The sequence below is a fragment of the Rana temporaria genome, chromosome 9, assembly GCF_905171775.1.
Source record: "Rana temporaria chromosome 9, aRanTem1.1, whole genome shotgun sequence".
Lineage (NCBI taxonomy): Eukaryota > Metazoa > Chordata > Amphibia > Anura > Ranidae > Rana > Rana temporaria.
The window spans coordinates 103,751,299-103,768,161 of NC_053497.1; the positions used below are offsets into that span (position 1 = coordinate 103,751,299).

Consider the following 16,863-nt stretch of genomic DNA (forward strand, 5'->3'; position numbering starts at 1 on the left):
AGATCCCTTATATCGCCCATATGGCATATATTCTGAAGATCACCGATATGGGTTATTTGCTGGAAATCACCCATTTGAAGCATATAGTGAACTCCCCTAGATCAGGTATATAGGGGCTTTATACTCAAAGAAAACATTTTTCTTTCTGCAGAACTTATAACAACTTTAAAAGCAAAACATCAGAGAAACATCTCGCTGAAACAGTATGAGAGCAATAAACCAATCAAAGAGAAATCAAGATGACGGTCGGGCAAACAACAAACCAGTTCCAGCAAGTCCTGGTACTAAGCACAGCTTCTAGAAGAGAAGCCGCAATACCTTTATTACCTCCGACCAGCAGAATTCTCCATTGTGGAATTGTGTCATACAATTAACAAATAAATTAATTTCCTTGCTGGGGTATACACAACTCTAGAAACCATTACGGTAACCATTTCCTCCCCAGAGCTTTCAGCTTTTTATCATTAACACGACACAAACAATAGCAACACAATGTACAATCCGCTACTGACACTATGGCGCATACTTCTAAAATCACAGGCCTTTGTCTTCACACAGCCCAGGCTGCTGAGGTGGAGCATCTGACATTGCAGCAGAAATATGCCATTTTGTTTTTTGCATGATAATGAGAAGAAAATTGCAGATGTATGAATGTTTCATTTAAAAGGACATGAAGGCCAAAAATGTTCCTTCCTATGTATGTCTGGCACAGGATAATGAATACACTGCACAAAGTTTTATCCTCGTCTTGTCTACAGATTATAGTCAAAATTTATGTCTGCTGCGGCTTACTTTGATGTATGCTATACTGCACCCAAAGACATCACAGCCCCAGTAATGACACACACAAATGAGTAGAGGGACCATTGCACTACCATGGATAGAAGACTCATTGCACCAACATGGTAGAAGGCTCATTACACTACCAAGGGTAGAAGGCTCATTGCACCAACATTGTAGAAGGCTCATTGAACTACCATGATTCACAGCCGCAATAATGGCACATACAAATGAACAGAGGGTTCATTGCACTTTAATGGATAGAAGGCTCATTGCATCAACATATATAGAAAGCTCATTGCACTATTATGTATAGAAGGCTCATTGCACTACCATGGATAGAAGGCTCATTGCACTACCATGGATAGAAGGCTCATTGCACTACCATGGATAGAAGGCTCATTGCACTACCATGGATAGAAGGCTCATTGCACTACCATGGATAGAAGGCTCATTGCACTACCATGGATAGAAGACTCATTGCACTATCATGGATAAAATACTCATTGTATAGACATGGTTAAAAGGCTTATTTGCACTACCATGTAAAGAATGCTCATTGGACTACAATGAATAGAAGGCTCATCGTAGCCAATTCACAGTGACCATGCAGGCCAACAGCAGTAAATAACACAATTGAATTTCAGTATCTGTAGAGGCGATTGGAGGATAATACAAAACCATAATAAGTATGGTCGAGTACCCACAGGGTTTTTGATCGATACACATAATCAATCACCAAACATTCCATCTCCTGTGGAGAAATGGCAATCACCCATAAACTGCATTGTCAGCCAAGCAAGTAAAGGCAAATTACCTTCTGATAATTTTTCTGGGACAAATCCAAAACAGCTCTGGCAACACCAGTTGTAACATGAGGTCTTACGTCAGGGGTGCTCAACCTTTTGAAGAGCGAGGGCCACTTTAGCAACTTGATAACCAGTCGCGGGCCACAATTAGCGGACTCTGCTTATGCAGAGGGGACAAGGACACAGCCCGTTCTACTCTATGGGCCCTCCAATCTGACGGAAGAACGGATCCCCTTCTGTTTTTTTTGCGGATCGGATTGGAGGTCGTGGGAAAGGGGCCCAAGGCTGCTTTCAAGCTGATGTGATGGGGTTTACTGCAGCGCAGTGCATCTGTAGCTTTCCTGCAGGTTAGCTGCACTTTGCCTTAGGCTTCTATTATATCCTGCAGGTGTGGTGCACTTTCTGAAAGCTCACCAAACCTGCAGGCAATAACAGAAGTCTATGGCTCAGTGAAGGTAACCCGCAGGTGCATTGCGCTGCACCTGCAAATCCGTTTGAAAGCAGCCCAGTAACCACTGAAGAACAGATATACCCACTGTGATTTTAGTAATAAATTTACCTATAATAATAGTCTTCCATTCATGTATCGTTGACTGTTGCTGTCCCAGGCAGAGTGCATTTGGTATCACTCCTACAAAAACTGTAGCTGCCGACTTTTAATAAACAACCACTCACCTGTCCCATGATCCAGCGATGTGCCTCCTCCAGCCCTCGCTGCTCTGTCCCCGGGGATGTCAAAAACGGCACTTTGAAGGCGATTTTCAGGCATTCAGAAAAAAGCCCATAAACTCCACTGCTGAAAAACTTCCATGTGTGCATGGACACATAGGCTAACATAGAGTGGAGTTTATGGGCTTTTAAAAAAACGCCCAAACTACAATAAACTGCAGTTTATCAGCTCCAGTGTAGAGCCTAACCCAACAAATTATGAATCGAACAGCAACAACCACCATCATAAAAGATTCAACTCCACATACTTGCAGCAGACATCCTCCGTCAATACAGTATGCCTACACTGGGGAGTTCCTGGAGGACAGGCTCATATTTTACATTCCTGTCCCTCCATACATTACATAAGACATTGGTGCAGAATTCCGAGACTCTGCCATAATGGTGTCATATGAGAATAGAATATTCCAGCCTATCTGTATACAATTACACACCATTTTGTAAGTGTAGTTATAGGACAGGAGGGCATTCTATAAAAAATATATATTTTATAGTAGTATTTCTATATCACACTGTGCTAGTATCATAGAACCAAGCATGCCACATTAAGAATTGTTGTAGCAGTATATAAATTCATACACCTTACTGTAACGGTATTATACAAGAATAAACTAACCCATATCATGTATTATTAGAGCGATATATCCAAATTCCATCATCCCACTGTAACAGTATTACAGGAAACCACAATATCCAATAATGTATGTCACACTATCTGTACTCATACACCCTGTTCTAATGGTATCTATCCTATATTATGTATTCATACACCCCACTGTAGCAGTATCATACAAAAGCAAATATCTTCTATTGGATATCACAGCACCGCGCTGTAGCTTACAGGAGGGGAGGGCATTCTGTACAACTTATAGCTGTATATGTATTCCTATACCTTGCTGTAACAGTATTATAGGAGGAGATGGTGTTTTATATATTATTTTGGCCCAATGGCCCAAACCTTGCTAATGCCATTTTCATTTGAGGTAGGTAAATTATCAGCCGAAAATTGGGTTATTCATGTTTTGGCGATAAAAATAAAAAAACGATTGCAATAATGGCCTCTGAAAAAATGGCCACAATTCGTGCGTTTTTCATAGGTCATGTAACTCGAAAACTGCATCAAAACCGCAAAACGGGTGGGCAGGTGCGTTTTTGTAACTGACCATACATGCACCAAAAAAGGGCAAGCAGAATTTTTACCACCGCAACAGAAGAGTAGCGGACCAGTGTGACGACATACATAGAATTTAAAGGGATGCATTTTCGTGACCTTTTCTTGTGCTTTTTTTTTAACACAAAAGCACTTTAAAAACTATAAATTAAAAAGTTTAATATAATACAATTATATATATATATATATAATTGTATATATATATATATATATATATATATATATATATATATATATATATATATATATATATATATATATATATATATATATATATATATATATATATATATATATATATATATATATATATATATATATATATATATATATATATATATATATATATAAATTTTCAGTTTCGGACCAGTTTCTTTTATTTCGGCGCACCACTAATTTGAGGAGCCATTTTACTCAGGACATCATCTGTATCCCCAGGGTTATGGACCGCTTGTACACCAATAATGCTTGTAGAATGCCCATATTTTGGTGCTCAGTTGTACATGGTTTAAAGCTGAACTCTGGTTAAAAAACTTTTATTTAAAAATAATTCTCAATTGCAACAAAAGAGATCAACTTTGTTTGCATCAAATGCCTATACATACCCGGATATTACCTTGTAAAATTATCAGTGGTATAATCACTGTGCTATGCATAGCCTGAGCAGAGCTGTGTGAGGGACCCAGCTGGCCAAACCCACTACAGGCTGCCTGCAGAAAAATACAGGAGGGGCGGAGACCAGACAGGTTACCCTGCACCAGGAGAGAGCAGCAGTGACATGAAGTTCCTGCACAGATGAACGTTTCACTCTGGATTAGTGCACAGAACTGGAAGAAATACACCAAGAAGGCCAGGATTTAAGGAAGAATACACATGACTCTTGTACCAATGTTATAATTTAGGCACAAAAACAAAACCAATGACTGCAGTGGCTGCCATAAAATTCAACCAGCAGCCATCCACATTATCTTTTATTTCAGTTGCTGTTTTAAAGTCAGAGGGAGTTTGTGTCACTTCCAAGGAGGACACAGAGGACGCGCTAATCAGCACATCCGATACACCCAATTACTCAGATTGTAGCAGACAGGAAACCTAACAATATGCAGATGGGGCTAATTTCTACATTAATTACAATTTGTCCTTTCAGAAAAGAAAAGCCAAAATTTCATCGTAAAATAATCCAACAACCTTCTGCTGTCTTCAGGTGGGAAAACTGGTGAAGTGTGTGACACAGGAGGACAGGATTTGAGGTTGGACTCAGCAATGTGGATCCTGTTAGAGAAACAATAAATCTAGCAAGCCCTGCAACTGTGCTAAAGGCAAACAGCTCACTCCTTTCACCCAAATATAATACAATCCACAACAGGCTCTTCCCTCTACAGCCTCATGTCACATGATTCTGTGCATCCTCCATCTTTTACTACAGCAAGTTCAAAGAGGCAGCTGGAACCAGGCGCCCAGAGGCGATTCAGTTTGCCTGTGCCTCGCTATATAAGTTTTTCATTCATTCATGTTGCCAAGCTCAGAATCGATCCAATCAGAAGGGGTAGCGGTAATCATAAGGATATAATGTGCAAGGTAGCCAACCCCAGATGAACATTAGAGGTGCTAATTCAATGCCAAAAGAACATCAGAGGATGGCCCGTGTCCTAGCTGTGCATTTAATTTTCCAAGTTTAGCTTTAAAGAAAGCACAAACACACACACAGCGCCCCTCAGAGGCCAAACCACTATGTTAATCACTTCAAGCAACCAAATAGTCTCCAGCAACAAAGACAAACAGCAGCAGACCAGGAACAAAAAGTGGCAAATCAGTTGGTATCAAAGCCAAAACGGAGCAAGTTGTGTGCAGATCCTCATCCCAGACAAAATTCCCTCAGAAACCAATTAAATATTCTTCCCTGGAGCAGAAATTGTGCCCATTATTAGCACAATATGAAAGCCATTTTGTTGTTTAGAAGAGCTGCAGCTGATGTGAAGTGCTAAAGTATAAAATGAAGGTGAATTTCAGAATATTTCTTCCTTGTGAAGGTGATAAATAAACATTAGATATTCATCTACAAATTAGGAGCTGGCATCATTCTGACATGTTGCACACAGACTGCCGCAGTCTCCTCTACCACCGCTGCTGCTGGTGACATCACAGGGATGCTAACTGTATAAGTTATATTGATCAAATAATACGCTGGCAACAACTGGACAGCGCACATATTTGGGCTCCTATGAACATTAGCAATTATGCTTTATATTTTGTACAGCACTCACAGAGATGGGTTGGCTTGCCAGAGGCAGCATCTAATGGAACACACTGATGCTCTAGTCTACTTAAAGCGTATCTCCACTCTAAAGTGGAGTCCCGCTGATCGGAACCCTCCCCCCCTCCGGTGTCACATTTGACACCTTTCAGGGGGGAGGGGGGTGCAGATACCTGTCTACAGACAGGTATCTGCACCCACTTCCGGCCCTACGATACGGGCAAAGGACGGGTTTTTTCCTTCCTTCCCGTCCGTCCCCCGTTGTATGCTGGGAACACTCGGCTCCCAGCACACAGCGGGAGCCAATCGGCGGGCGCAGCGCGACTCGCGCATGCGCCGTAGGGAACCGGGCAGTGAAGCCGGAGCGCTTCACTTCCTGGTTCCCTCACCGAGGATGGAGGGGGGAGCAGCAGGGTGACGAGCGATCGGCTCGTCATCTGCTGCGATCGGCGCTGGACTCCAGGACAGGTAAGTGTCCTTATATTAAAAGTCAGCAGCTGCAGTATTTGTAGCTGCTGGCTTTTAATATATTTTTCCCGTGGCACATCCGCTTTAAAGCCCATTTTCAGTCAAATTCTCCCCGTCAAGAAAATTTGGTCCCAGAAATGATGTTCTAACAAGAACAGAAAGTGAGGGAAAGTCTCCCCAGTGGGACATGGATACCTATTAAAACCTGACCAGTGAAAAAACAAAGGATGGTCCAATTGTCAGATTTGGAGTCACAGTATCATCAAATTACAGCTCAATATAAAATAGCACCCTACTCCTGCATCTAAACCAGGGGTCTTCAAACTTTCTAAACAAAGGAAGGGGCAGACTTTGTGCCCCATTGTTTTTTTCAGTGGGAGTAATTTCACATATCAAAGCGAGTTTCCCCATTGAAGTCAATAGAAACGAAAATAATTTGTTCAGCATTGACTTCAATTGCATGCAATACCACACGTGGTCAGAGGTGGGGGGGGGGTGTGGGAGAGCCCTAGAAAGACCGGAAAGGCCTTTTCATGCATTTCCGAACAGCGCCCCCCCCACATCAGGCCAAATGTGGTACTGCACACCTATTTGGCCTGAATCCTGCTCGTCTTGTGAGACAACACTCGCAAACCGAGATATTTTTTTAAATACAGTTCTCGTTTTGCGAAACGCTTGTTTACCGCATTACTCGCAATCCGAGGTTCCACTGTATAGTAAATACATTTCATAAACATTTAAGAGCACTGTACAGGTCTATTTCTACCCCTGTATTCATGAATCAAAATATGCCTGCCTTCATGCCCTTAAGGGACGTACACACGGGCTGAAAATCAGGCATCCTCCACATCCATAGAAACTGGCCGACATTCGGCCCCTGTGTGTGGCAGCCGGTCCGTGGCTCTAATCTCAGAGGATGCCTATTTTGGAGAAATGCATCGGGCAAAGCTAGAGTGAGACGTCATCATGCACAGATGTGTTGGCTGGTCCCGCAGCCATGCTTTTGGCTTATGCATACTGCATGTTCCTATTGTTTAAATGTAAGTGCAATACTTTTTACTTTAAAGAGGATTATACAGTAAAAACCTTGGATTTTGAGCATAATTCGTTCCAGAGACATGCTTGTAATCCAAAGCACTTGTATATCAAAGCAAATTTCCCCATAAGAAATAATTGGAAACTAAGATGATTCATTCCACAACCATTTATTTATAGGTCCTTCAGTTTATAGTTCATATAAAAAGATCACAGCAAAGTGATAGGTTGTGTTACCGTAAAATATCCATCCGCAAATGAAAACCTCCACAAGTTGTTTTGAAGAAAAATCCAGCAGGGACTACAGAGTATAAAAGAGAAGAGAGGCGCCTTTAAGTGTAGAAATATGTTTCTAAATGTTGTACATTCATTAAATGTAACCATATTGCTTCACTTAGAGGCGCCTCTCTTCTCTTTTATACTCATTTGTGACATGACGCTAGTTGTATATCAGGACATCGTATGTATTACAAGTCAAAGTGTATAAAAAAAAATAGCTTGTCTTACTCTCAAGGTTTTACTGTAATTTACTACAACATGAAGCTTCTCCTTTTTTGAGCTTGGACTACATCTGATTCCTCCTGTATTGAATTGTATTGTAACTGTACTGTCTGCCCTAACGTTGTAAAGCCCTGCACAAACTGTTGGCACAATATAAATCTTATATGGTAATAATTTGATTGCTGGTGAGAGCTTCTTGGAGAAAGTTAAGGCATGCTTTCTTGTGGTTGGGACACCCTTTCTATATCCCAGTGCTACTCAGAGAATTGATAGTGAGAGCATTGGCCATCTGTGGAGTGAGAATGCGCTTATGATCTCTGGCATTTTAGTGCTAGAAATAGTGCATGTAAAGCGCCTGAAAAGTGTCTCCCATTCATTTCAGTATGACTTTTCACACTGGAGCTATGCGCTTGCAGGACGTTCTATGGGGTTAAAAGCGCCCTGCTAGAGACCATAAAGCTTTGCTTAAACAGCACCAAAGAGCCGCTTTAGCGCCAACACAGCCACAGCCCCAGTGTGAAAGGGGTCCAACTCAAGATCATCTTGGTCTGGTAAGAGGCCCCATTATTTGAGAAGCACTTTATGCACTGGAGCACCTTTATAGAGGAATATTTGGACTGTATATATATGAACGTTTGATTTTGTGACATATTTTAATTCTGAAAGCATTTTTATTTAAATATTGATTTATTTAAGCATGTGATTATGTTTAAATATATGTATCAACTTGCATCATTTTATATGTTTATGAATATTTAGTCACATCTAATTATTGATTTAAAGGGACAGCATCCTTTTATTGATAGAAATACACTGACTCACTACCCACTCTTACCCCTTTTGAGCACGTATGTAAAAGCGACTCTTTGACTAAACGCACACCGTCCTTTATCTGCAAATCTATACTGTTTAGCCATATGTTGGATCCTCTGTTTTAGACCTCAAATATGGGACACTACCACATGGGTCAGTAAATTCCTTTTTTTTAGAGGTCATTTATAAGCTCTTACTTGGATGGTTAATGGTACCTTTCAGAATAGCTAAATTTGTGCAGGGCGCCTCAAATTATTGCTTTCGGGGGTGAGGTTCAGCTGGCATTTTGATGCATGTGAGGTGGGGACGGGTGGACTTTATATGTTTTAATGTGGATTTGCAAATAGTTCTAATTAGTTGTAAGGCTTAAGCCTACTACACTATTAATAAATTGTTGAATATGTGTTGTAAGTTGAAGTTAAACTATGTACTGAATTGAAACGAGTACTTGCTTTACACATTAAAAATTCTCTCTAGGTAAACAAAAACAAAAAAAGTTCTCTCTAGGTACACAGTCTCAAGAAAGAAGGAGTGCCTTGTGGCAATAAAAAGCAATATTATTATTTTGGACATTTGCCAGCATGTTGGAAAGTTTATGGTGGGGAGAGTAGTTCATGGTAGAGTTCACTGATGGAGCATGCAGCTCTTGGATCCTTTGTTCAAGCAGCACAAGTTGCTGTTTGTATGTTATCAGTGGAGTTAGGCACTGTTGGCAGTCATTTCCCTTGTATTTAATGAAACACGAAGATTGTTCAGACCAACCAATTCACTGCTGAGGAGCTGTATCACCTTACAGCAAAACCTCTTCTTTCTGGTGTGCCGAGCCTGAGACACCCCCCCTTCGCCCCCTTTTGCACCCAAGGTCTGGTGACTCAGCTCTCTCAATGTTCTCATTTCCTTAAAGCTGAACAGGAAACTGTGAATCTGTGGAGACAGAAATAGGGAATTCTTTCCCATCTGGAGAGTATCCAATATCCAAACATAAAAAAAAAGAAGGAACAAGTCATTGCCAAAATGATCATAGTTCAGTGGTGGGGCACAGGTGCCACCCAGCTCCAGGGACTGTAACAAACAGGGCACACATTTACACCAGGCAGGGAAATGTCTGCACTGCCAACAGCTAATCAGATTTATTTTGTGTATTAAATACAGCGAATACATACTGCAGCACAGAATACAAAACACTATACATAGAGTTCTGTTGGGAAATGGACCCAGGGCTACTTGTGCTACCATTTCCAAAGCTTAGGGGTCCTTCAACCTTAGGGCTGAGTCCTACGGTGTATTCCTGATTTACACTGCTTGGTCTGGGTACAGGGGTGGGTTAGGCTAGGCAGTATATCTCAAGGGATCACAGTAAAATAAACACTGTGCTTGTGTATAGGTGTACCAAGGCCTTCTGCTCAGATTTGAGGACTGCAGACCAACATCCCCTGCAGAAGAAGAAATGGCCTACCACTGAGTGTTACAAATAAGCCCTACAGCCTGCCATGACAAGTCTTAACCTGCGGATGGCGATCTGCAATTTCCTTATCACGTCTTTGTATTGGCTCATTGTGTTCCCATTCCCGGGATGTGGTCATTCACAGAAATGTAACAATCAGTGAGGCAGTTTCCCGGCAGCATCCTTAACTTCAATACAGGGCATTTTCACCTGCTCAGACCAATTTTTAGTTTTCAGTGCTGTTGCACTTTGAATGACAATTGCGCGGTCATGCAACACTGTACCCAAATTAAATCTTTATGTTTTTCCCCCCACAAATAGAGCTTTCGTTTGGTGGTATTTGATCATCTCTGCGGTTTTTGCGCTATAAACAAAAGAAGAGCAACAATTTTGAAAAAACACAGTATTTTTTACTTTTTGATTTAATAAATATCCCAAAAAAAATCTAAAAATGTTTTTTCCTCAGTTTAGACAGATACGTATTCTTCTACATATTTTTGGTAAAAAACATCGCAATAAGCGTATATTGATTGGTTTGTGCAAAAGTTATAGCGTCTACAAAATAGTGGATAGATTTAGGCATTTTTTTTTTTTTTACTAGTAATGGCGGCGATCTGCGATTTTTATTGTGACCGTGACATTGCGGCGGACATATCGGACACTTTTGACATGTTTTTGGGACCATTCACATTTATACAGCAATTAGTGCTATAAAAACTGCACTGATTACTGTGTAACTGTGACTGGCAGGGAAGGGGTTAACACTAGGGGGCTCTGAAGGGGTTAATATGTTCCCTGAGAGTGATTTCTAACTGTAGGGGCAGGGGGACTCACAAGGGGAGGAGACCGATCTGTGTTCCTCTGTTCTGGGAACACACATCGGTCTTCTCACCTTTGACAGGAGGTGGATCTGTGTGTTTACACACACAGATCCACACTCCTGCCGTGGTAGAAAGGTAAAAATGGGGAGAGAAACACCCATAAATGGGGGGGACTTTGTATGAAACAGCACATTGGGGTACGTTGAATCAAATAGCAATAAAAGTTTATTCACATATAATAGAACGTGCAATCATGGTATCCATAGACAATTCATGTATAGTACAAAAAATAGAAAAGCACATGATTGGTAATCATATACTTGAAATATCACATGATTGGTAATCATATAATACAATTGGTAATATAATAAAACATTGTTATACATGATAAAACATGGCCCAACAATTGACTCAGGTAGGAAATAGTAACAACATAATGATTGGTATACTAATTAGGTGATTCAAACAGAAAAAAACCCATGGTAAGTACATGACTACTGTGACATGACGTCAACATAGCAGGGGGGCTCTACGCGTTTCGTGGACTCAATCCACTCATCAGGAGCGACTATACGTGGTATTACCTAAAATAGATAGAAAAATGATTGGTAATCAATGGTAATTGATTAGCACAAGGAAGGAGAGAACCATAGAACTAAAGTCCAAGCACTCTTACCTATGGGTAGAATCAGTAGTATATATATCATGGTATGAAATATAAGCAGCAATGGGGGGCAGTGGAAAGCACCCCCACGGGAGTTGAGGTGACGACCATATATAGCGACAGAGAGGCCATGAGTTGTAGGTGGATGAACTTCTCATAAGAGGAACATACTCGTCCAAAGTTGGGATAGTGGGGGAAGCAATAAAGGCTTCTGTGCAAATAAGGGATGGTAGTGATGTTATTTAAAAATAGGGAGACAACTAATTAAGACTATCAAAAAAAGGGGGGGGGAGGGGGGAGAAATACCAGTGACAAGATAAGAGCCACAGAACCAATACCAAGGGGTAGATAGATGTGATGGAAAAAGTAGGAACCAAGTGTACATAGATAGGGGACAGGGGCAGTCCCCATAGGGCCAGGGAAAAAAATGCCCCGGCGGAATAAATAAATACCTGGTGGGTAAAGTGCAGTGAGGGGACTGGAGTAGGTGCTCCAAAGTATTTGTTGTACTATACATGAATTGTCTATGGATACCATGATTGCACTATGTTCTATTATATGTGAATAAACTTTTATTGCTATTTGATACAACGTACCCCAATGTGCTGTTTCATACAAAGTCCCCCCCATTTATGGGTGTTTCTCTCCCCATTTTCACCTTTCTACCATACATTAGGGATGGAGACCCATGTACCTTTGAGTCATGGTCTCATGTAAAGTCCCACACCTTATATATATATGTGTATGCTATACACTTATATATATATATTGACACACTCCTGCCGTGATTGCCGGCAATCGCGGGTGACTGGCGGACATCGCGACCGCCGGGCACACCCACCGGGTCGCGAGCTCTGCCGCGCGCCCCCTAGCGGCCGCGATGCACAGGACGTCATGTGACGTCCACTCTGAAGGACAGACAGTTCCTGCCGACGTCATATTATTATGGCTCGGTAGGGAACTGGTTAATTTCAATGGTGATCTGTGGTTTTGACTGCCACAGGCAATGGAGAGAGAAAAAAAATCCAGAAATCACTTATCGACTAAATGATCCTCTGAGGGAAAATATTAATTTGCTTGTTGCTATAAAAAGGATGGGAAAAAAACTTTCCATTCATTTTTTGGGCACATTGCTGTGATGTCAGCGGGTGGATGAATGGCAGAGGATGGCGATAACTTATCATTGGATCATAGAGGCAAAAAAGCAGAAGGTGGAGTGGAGCTCAGTGTGCGACTGTTTGCAGCGACAAGATCTGCGACTCATTTATAGAGGTTGGGGGCTCCTTATCTTAGCAATGAGAGTCAACAGAAGATTGAAATCAAAGCCACATGGCTGAAAATATAATGACCACTATGGCAATTTACACGGTTTATAGCTTTGTGAATGTAGACAGAGCTGCCCCCACATCTAACCAATCAGTTTTTAGCTATTAAATCTGAAGGATGAAATAAAAGATTAACATTTCACTTCACATTAAACCTGCATAAGATAACAGCAAAGCGCTCACGGCAGATTATCTTCAATAAATATTGGAGAGTGCAGTGACATATATTGACCCATCAAATTTACTCCTCAAGGCCAGACCAGTCCACAATGGGCTATGACCGATTGCAGTAAATGCACTCTGTACAGTATGTGGTGGTTTCCCCTTTGCGCTATAAACCCAATCTTACAATCGCTGCGATACAGGACGTCAGGGAATGTCACCACTTTTACCCCCAGCTTCAGCACTCCACTTGGTAATTGGAAACCAAAGAAAAAAAAAAGGCTTGTGAATACTGTTAATTCCTAACACATCTGTGTGACCAGAGAACGTCCATCCACTTTGTGCTGGTCTTGTCCATAACCAACTGTGATATTCTGAACAAGAATCAGGAGATATTTATTGCACACATTGGATGGGGACAGACCGTTTAGTGTCAATAGAGAGCTGAACAGATTTCTAGCATGCTGGATGCTTTCCCTTCCAACGTCAACCATCACTTACCTTAGCTATAGTGAGAAATAAACCGTACATTCATATATAAAAGTCACATATCAGATAGGAGAGTTACCGTATATAAGTGATCATATAATAAATTGCCTTTTGTTGCCTGAGGATGAAGACTTCCTGTGTGGGGCCAGAAGAGAACTGTGGGAAAAGTCCTCTTTCACAGAGAACAAACATCTGGAAGCATTTGTCGGAATGTTGGCAGACAGCGGACTAATCTGAGTGACCAAGGAAGCAAAACACAACAATGACTTCCACAGCTCTACCCAGAATTCCCTGCTCCCTCCTGTCCTTATCTGTGGAGCCATAGACTAGAGACTCACAGAGACTCACAAAAGATTTCTCTGGAAAGTAAAGTCCAATTACCTAGGAGAGCTGGAGAACTCAGATTGGAATACAGATGTTGGGCCAGGCTGACCACTTCTTGTCTGGAATAAATGGTGTGTAGAAATGAGCCAGGATCTATGTCTGTACAATCTGCTAGAACTGCAATGTACCACCAACCTAAAATCAGAGAGGAAACTGCAATGATTTATAATTATCTGGTCACCATTGCTAGAAGGAAAATGCAGCCAGACACACCTGGAGCCCTTCTACTATATTCAGACCACCATGGAGGAGCAAGGGCCCACAAAGGGGCCAGTAACTACTAGTGATGGGCTCGGGCGTGTTCGGATTGAACCTGCCAGGAAGCCGTCACTGCACAACGCCAATCATAGGCAGTGAGTTATTACCCGACCCGCAACTGCACATACACACGCTGCCTAGGATTGGCGGCGTGTAGTGCCAGCTTCCTGGCTGGTTCGATCCGAACATGCCGGGTCCATTCTTAGTCACTAAATATGTGGGTGACTAAAGATGTATGCAGACCAACTGCAACCAACCGCAATTCAGTTCACTTCAGGCTGGAGAGTCAATCTAAGGTTTCTGGTTGGCTGTTGTGGATTACAGCACTTTGCACATATCTATTACTCTTTTCACTTTGTGAAACAATCTTACCATGTCTAAAGATGACTTGTGTTTCCTGTTCCTAAAGCGGTAATACAATCAAAAGCAAAAATGTATTCTATTGCAGCTTACCCAGATCCTCCTCGTTCTTCTCGGGTACCTCTTCGGCACTCCTGGCTCTCCCTCCTGCCGAGTGCCCCCACAGCAAGCAGATTGCTATTGGGGATACCCGACCTGAGCCGCAGCTTTGTGTGTCCATTCAGACATAAAGTTGCGGTTTAGCCCTGTCCCCTCTGTCTCCTGATTGGCTAACTGACTTTAATTGACAGCAGTGGGAGCCAATGGCACCTCTGCTGTGTCTCAGCCAATCAGGAAGGAGAGTCCCGGACGGTCCAGGCACGTGTACATATTGCTGGATAGAGATGGGGCTCAGGTTAGTATTAGGGGGGCTGCTGCACACAGAAGGCATTTATCCTAATGCACAAGATAAAAAAAAACTACCTTTACAACCACTTTGAAACTGCTTATACCAAAAGACTTTACTAGAGCCCCACATCTACCCATTGTAACCTAGGATAGAGTTTTGGACTGCCTGCAAAAGCAATTAATGATAAAAAACACGTTAGATTTTCTAATATATACTGTAGCAGACAGTTTGGAAGCTGATGGAATACATTTCTTGTGTGAGGAGAATGTCCCACAGAGAACCTTGAGAAGTCCTATCTGGGAATCATGAAGGTGGTGACACTCAAAAAAGAATACAATTGAAAATCCTTTATTAAATATATCCAAGCAAAAATAACAGGAAACACACACTACCCCAGGAAAACGCATTTCACACATCAGTGGTTAATCATCAAGTACCGGTAATCATTAAGCATGGATGTGTGAAATGCGTTTTAATTGCTGTCCTAGAATAGTGTGTGTTTTCTGTTATTTTTGCCTGGATATATTTAATAAAGAAGTTTTAATTTTATTCTCTCTGGAGTGCCACCACCACCTTCATGTTCCTTCAATACGGACCACGGCTGCGGACTGGGCTGGCACCCATGCAATTCCTGGCTCATGTAGATATGGCTATGGACTGTTTGGAGTAGTGCACATTTGGCTTGTTTTTCTTTTGGAAGTTCTATCTGGAGTTTATACATTAATCAGGCTTCTCTGATAAAAATCCAATCCTGGAACATGAGATCCATCACAGCAATGCACTCGTCTCTGGCTGCAACTAAACAGCCAGGTGAATTCCTTTAAAAGACCTGGGCGTGCTGACAGGCAGGTCCTGTAATCTGGGGAGCAGGCAGGTTGGATCTGCTGGAAATAAGGTTTGTCAATATTGGAAATGGGAAAAGTGTGCATCTCTGTGTCTCACCAGAACTAGGCTTGTCCAGCAGAGTTAATCTTGTTAGTGAGTTTGGGGGGGACAGTTGCAGTTCTGGTTTCCGGAAACTCCCAGAATGTTGGAATATTGGCGTTTTCTCTATGTCCTCTCGCTGAACTCTCCATCTCTTGCTCTCCGTGTCAGGGACTTTTCTAGTCGGGTAATTCAGTTTATTGCTCTGTGCCTCAGGGAGGAAAGTTTGTGGTGGGTGACTTCCTGGGCACAGCAAGGAATCCGAATTGCTTTTCTGTAGCTATTGACGCTGTGGGAGTCGCAATGAAGCGATCACAATGGAAAAAGCAAAAATATATTTCTATCACAATTACTGTCTTAGCTGGAGACCAGCTAGATAGATATTCGGTTTATACAGATGTATATGAATAGAGGGTCTCACAATAGTCATTCCTCACATCTGATGCCAGCAACCACTAATAAAACTGAAAGGTCATGCTGGCACTTCTAGTTCCATGGCAACTGTAGGCCTGCCAGCTGCCCCCCCCCCCATTCCAAGATTGCAGGAAGAACAATGATTACCATGGATTATGATCCAGGGTCTACACCGATTTATGGCTCTTCCATATTTAAATTTCTATAACTAGACATAATCCAAAGCTGAATATTGTAGGGAAGGGTTAGAACCCTTTTCAAGTTTTTATTGCTGCCTGTGCTTCCCTAATTTTTGTCCCCTCACATTTTTCCTATAACGGGTGTCACATCACAAGGACAGGAAATACAGGAAAAAAATCCTCCACTTTTTAAGGGGAATGAGGAAAGCACATATATGAGCTGTCATTGCGGTCTGCCTCCCCGTCCTCTTGATCCCAGTGTGAACACCTTTTTGCAGCCACTGGGATGAAACATGAAGGGAAATCTCTCTGACATAAATAGTAACCCTTCCCCACAATAGCTGTATCTAAAAATATATATATATATTTTGTCTACAGTTGGACTTCATGGTAGAATGTCAGAAATATACACAAAATTTGATTTTCCTGTGTTCATCACACATGAAATGTGCCTTTTGTAGGACATGAGACTCCTGTGTACTCATAACTTC

At 41.8% G+C, this 16,863-nt stretch overlaps 1 protein-coding gene across 11 annotated transcripts in view; it reads right to left on the reverse strand.

Annotated features, from left to right (window-relative positions):
- Positions 1-16,863, reverse strand: part of LOC120913800 (DAB2 interacting protein) — a 628,977-nt gene that overhangs the window by 192,684 nt on the left and 419,430 nt on the right. The window lies entirely within an intron of this gene.